Below are 6,000 nucleotides of genomic sequence, written 5' to 3'. Positions count from 1 at the left end.
GGGGGGGGGGGGGCAGGACGCTACCTGTTTGCCATTTGGGCTTTTGTTAGGGGTCTCATACCCTCTATGGGTGAGCCAGAGGAAGAGATCCTCTCAGCTTTGGGGAGTTTCAATTATCCTTGGAGCCTGCAGGCCAGTGTGATTGTGGCAAAATGCTTTCTGAATGTCTGCCTGATTTTGGTTTTGGCCATGAGGCACTTCTCTAACAATAGCAGTGCCAAGAAACCTGCCCCGAGGTCAGATAATAGTGAGTGGCAAGGGGTGTGGGAAAAGATGGGCAAAGGCCTGAATCGGTGGGCACCTCCAATGCTTTGAAATTTCACTCCTGAACAAATGCAGAGCCCTGATAAACTGTCAGAGTGCTTAGAAAGGGTGTGTTACCAAGCTGGCAAAACCCAGGAGACACAACTGGCTGCAATGTGTTGGGGACTTGCCCATGCCTACCCTGTCCTCTTTAATACCACTCATGGTGCTCAAGGGAAAGAAAGGGCTGCAGAGCCTGAGAGTGAATTCAAAACAGTATCTGGACCTAGGGGACAGGCAGAACCTGTATCAGTCGCCCCCACCAGCACAGTGACTGAGCCAGATAGCCAGCCAGTGCCGGTATCAGTCGCCCTGATACAGAAAACAAAATATACCAGAAAGTCAGTTCGCAAAGTGGGGCATGAGGATGAGCCAGGCCCAGCACAGGAACAGGAGGAAGGGCCAGGGATGATCATCCGATTTCTATCCCCAACTGAGTTGTGAGATATGCGGAGAGATTTTGGCCACCTGGGAGGCGAGCAGATTTGCACCTGGTGGCTCTGATGCTGGGACAATGGAGCCAGTGCTTTTGAAATGGAGGGGAGAGAGGCCAAGCAGCTGGGATCTTTGGCCAAGGAGGCTGGCATTGATAGGGAAATAGGGAAACAGACTCAAACACTCAGCCTTTGGAGGCAACTCCTGCTCAGTGTAAGGGAGAGGCACCCCTACAAGGATGATATCCTATGTCAGCTAAGCAAATGGACCAACACCGAGAAAGGCATCCAGAACCTCAGGGAACTGGCTGTGTTTGAGATGATCTATGGTGATCTGAATAAGGAACAGTCACCCATGGACCCAGGTCAGGCCCCTTGCACACACCTGATGTGGCGAAAGTTCCTGAAGAGCGCACCAGAAGCACACTCGACAGCATTGGCAATAGTGTCCTGGTGGACAGACACCCACACTCTAACAGTGGATGGAGTGGTTGGCAAGCTCCGGCAATATGAGGGAAATCTCCCCTCATCTCAACATTCCTGGGTCACAGCTGTGGAGGAACTGTCTCAGAGGGTCCAGGAAATGGAAGAGGACATGTCCTACATTTCACCTGCACGGGCTGATGTCTCAGCCATTAGAAATAAACGTTTCCCCACCCAAGAGAAAGGAAGCAGAAGGCACACACCACGAGGCACCCTGTGGTTTTTCCTCAGAGACCATGGAGAAAACATGAGGAGGTGTGATGGACAGCACACTGCCGCCCTAGCTGCACGAGTAGAGCAGCTGAAAGGGAAGACCATCACAAAAGGGGAGTCCTCCAAGAAAAGCACAGATCCAGTGTCCTTTTGAAAAACCACACAGAATAGAACGGCCAAAGTTATGTCTGACCCTCTTGAGGGGACCAGTAAATCGTTCTTGCAAGAAGTGAGTGATGCTGAGCAGGATTAGAGGGGCCCTGCCTCCAGCCAGGTGGAGGAAAGGGATAATTGTATTTATTGGACAGTGTGTATCCGATCGCCTGGCACATCAGATCCACAAGAGTATAAAGCTTTGGTGGACACTGGCGCACTTTGCACCCTGATGCCATCGAGCTACAGTGGGCTTGAATCCATCTGCATCTCTGGAGTGACAGGGGGACCCTATCAGCTGACCGTACTGGAAGCTGAATAGAGCCTGACTGGGAAGGACTGGCATAAGCACCCCATTGTGACTGGCCCAGATGCCCCGTGCATCCTGGGCATAGACTATCTCAGGAGAGGGAACTTCAAAGACCCAAAAGGGTACCCGTGGGTTTTTGATGTAGCTGCCCTGGAGGAGGTTGAACAGTTGTCCACCTTACCCGGCCTCTCAGAGGATCCCTCAGTGGTGGGGTGGCTTAAGGTTGAGGAGCAGCGAGTGCCGATTGCTACCAGGACGGTGCACAGGAAGCAGTACCGCACCAACCGAGATTCCCTAGTCCCCATCCATCAGCTGATCCGTCAACTAGAAAGCCAGAAGATGATCAGCAAAACTCACTCACCCTTCAACAGTCCTATATGGCCAGTGAGAAAGCCTAATGGTGAATGGAGGCTAACTGTGGAATGCCATGGCCTGAATGAAGTTACGCCAGCAATGAGTGCTGCAGTGCTGGACATGCTAGAGCTCCAGTATGAACTGGAGTTGAAGGCAGCCAAGTGGTATGCCACAATTGACATTGCTAACGTGTTCTTCTCCATTACGATAGTGCCAGAGTGCAGGCTACAGTTTTATTTCCCTTGGAGAGGCATCCAGTACACCTGGAATCGACTGCCCCAGGGGTTGAACCACAGCTCCACCATTTGCCATGGACCGGTCCATACTGCACTGGAGAAAGGTGGGGCTCCAGAACATGCGCAGTATATTGATGAACATCGACACAACCAGCAGGCAGACCAAGCTGCTAAGATCAGAGTGGCTCAGGTGGACTTGGACTGGCAGCACAAAGGTGAACTGTTCATAGCCCGGTGGGCCCATGAGACCTCGGGCCACCAAGGTAGAGATGCAACATACAGGTGGGCTCGAGATCGAGGGGTGGACCTCACTATTGATACCATTGCAGAGATCATCCACAGATGTGAGACGTGCTACAATCATATATGCCAAGCAGGTGAAGCCCCAGTGAAATGGAGAGTGATGGCTGAAATATAGATATGGAGAGGTCTGGCAGATCGACTACATCACACTGCCACAGACCCTCCAAAGGACGCCCCACGTGCTCACAATGGTGGAAGTAACCCCTGGATGGCTGGAAGCTTACCATGCACCCCACACCACTGCCCGGAACACCATCCTGGGCCTTGAAACCCAAGTCCTGTGGCAACACAGCACCCCAGAGAGAATTGAGTCACACAACAGGACACACTTCCAAAACAACATCATAAATGCCTGAGAAGCAGAACATGTCATCGAGTGGGTCTACCATATCCCCTACCACGCACCAGCCTCTGGGAAGATCGAGCGCTACAATGGACTGTTAAAAACCACATTGAAAGCATTGGGAGATGGGACCTTCAGAGACTGGGACATGCATCTAGCAAAGGCCACCTGGCAAGTCAACACAAGAGGATCTGCCAGTCGAGCTGGCCCGGCTCAGTCAAAACCTCCACGTGCTGTAGATGGGGATAAACTCCCTGTGGTGTGCATGAGGAATATATTGGGAAAAATGGTCTGGTTTAGTCCTGCTCCAGGCAAAGGTAAAGGCAAACCCATCCACGGGATTGCTTTTGCCCAAGGACCTGGGTGTACCTGGTGGGTGATGCAGGACAATGGAGAGGTCTGATGCGTACCACAGGGGGACTTGATTCTGGGTGAGAACATGCCGTGAATTATACTGTGCCTTTGTAAATTGTTGTTTTGTTATTGTTAACTGCTAAATGGCAGCTGGGCATGACGCAGATGGTATAGAATAAAGGGGTGGATTATGTCCTGGTTCAGCTAGGATAGGGTTAAGAGAGAGAGGGGGAAGGGATCTCCAGCCAGGTTATTCATACCATGCTGATGTCAGGTCCAGGCGGGAACTTTTTTTTACTTTCTCTTTGGTGGTCTTGGTGTTGGGAAGCTGCTCCGTGACCATTTGCGATATTTCTCTGTATATCTTTTGTCTTGTTCACTGTTATTGCTGTTTATTGTTGATATCATTGCCACTGCTGCTGTTCAGATTGTTTTATCACACTGTTGTATTAAATCTCTTCTTATTTTAGCCCAGGGTCTGTGCTTAAGTTCCAGCCCGACTGGCTGAGTGTGGGGGAGGGGCAACAGCAATGAGCTTTCCGGTCCTGGCAGGGCTTAAATCACCAGAACTTCTTAAAAATAGTTGGGAAAATGGAATAAAAAAGCAGTGGACTGTCATAACAGCAAACCTTATATTTCAAACTATTTGTAGAAGTCTCCTATGGTGTACTTTAAGGAAATGATTATACAGGAACCAATAAAAAGTAACTAGGTAATGCCTAAAATTTCATTCTTTTGCTAACTCTCTCAATATAAAGCACAAACATCCTCAGGTGTATGTTCTAATAAATGACTCTGAAGGAGCTTTATGTTCCCCTGTGTTATGTTATAAATCCACAATTCATAAACATATTTTAAAAATCTTTTTCCCCTAATTAACATTTGACTGTCTGTGACATGTAAAATTGCATTCAAAAGACAAAAGCCTGTTTACCACTTTATTTTGTGTGCCATTAATTGCAGAATAGCTGGTGGAAAGCTGCAACATTGCCCTGGGAAGCAATATAGACATTCTCATTCTGAGTCAGACATTTCAAATGACATTTAACAGAATCTCCCAGTGCATTTGCTAAACTCAGCTAAATACCATGCTTAGTGTATTATGGTTTCGTGCATGGAAACAAGACAAAGTGTTTCATTCCCGTAAACTCTGAGAGGAAGACTAGTTTCTTCTGTCAGAAACAAAGTAAAAATGTACTAAGCTTGACATTTTAACATACATGTTAAAATACATGTTACATAACAGCTGTTAACTGTTTCTAGTCTACCATATATTCCATATAGTGATAGCATCAAGATAAACCACAGCATTTGCTTCCCAAAGGAGATTCTATCTTCAGACGGTTCTTGAAGTGACACAGAGATATGTACAAGCTCTGTTAAGGCCGACAAGATCCTTACAAAAGTGTTGCATAATGTTATATGTACAAGTTCTAAGTTCAGTGGGTTTTGTTATAAAATATTTATGAAGGAATGAAAGCAGTTAAAGAACTAGGAGCTTCCAAGGGGAGTTTATGCTGTCAGAAGTCCAACTGCTTTCATTGGGGATTTTCCCTACTTGTGGCCTTATCTAATAGTCATTGATATTAATGAGAGTCATTCCTTTGATTTTGATAGCCTTTGGATCATGGATTTTGGTTGTAATACGGCCTCATCTGTGTTTAGAAATAGTCACACAAGTTTTATACAGGTATAAATGCTCAGTCAAATTTGCTAGCTGGACTTATTTTCAAATATCAATCTTCATAACAGCTGCCTAAGCTTGAGCACAATGTTCAGGTAAATGAAGGGATATTTTTCCTCCATCTGTTATCAGTTCTGGGAAAATAAGGAAATAAGATACATTAACATTTGGTAGGTATCTCCTTCTGGAAACTTTTTGCTAATTTTCTTTAATTCACTAGAGTTTACATATAGCTAACTGTAGCAGAATTCAGTGGGATTTGCTGTATCTTTAATGAGTTTGAATGATCAAAAATCCTTCTCTGATCTATTAGATAGTATACTGATTTCTAGACTAGTAATTTATAAAGATTTTCATTAACTTCTCAGCTAATCCTCTAAATTGACTAACCATTTCCATCAGAATCCATGGATTTGTGTTCAGAATCCATGGATTTGTGTCCATAACAAAGCTATTCTGAACACATCAAAGCATTCAAACACTGTATTAGCTATTGTCTGAAAATAAATGAAATCCAAAGTGAGTCTTCCAAGCCCAACACCACAATGGATTTAATTAGTGAAAATCCTGAACCAATACTGTGTAAAAATGGAAGCTTTCTTTTGTGTGTGTGTGTGTTCTTTTTGTTGTTGTGGGTTTAAAAGAGTTTAACACTTTTCATACTAATTTGACATATTTGACTGCATCACTAGCTGTCCCAATTTAGCCATGAGTAGTGTTTCATGAATATATGACTATCTGATACATTGAAGATTCCTGAAAAAAAAAGTAACATTGACATACACAAAATCCTTCTTCAGAGTCCATGGGACTAGTTGGCATATGTTGCA

Source organism: Athene cunicularia, assembly GCF_003259725.1.
Source record: "Athene cunicularia isolate RWA chromosome Z unlocalized genomic scaffold, athCun1 chrZ_part1, whole genome shotgun sequence".
Taxonomy (NCBI): Eukaryota; Metazoa; Chordata; class Aves; order Strigiformes; family Strigidae; genus Athene; species Athene cunicularia.
Note: the sequence above shows the minus strand (reverse complement) of the source record.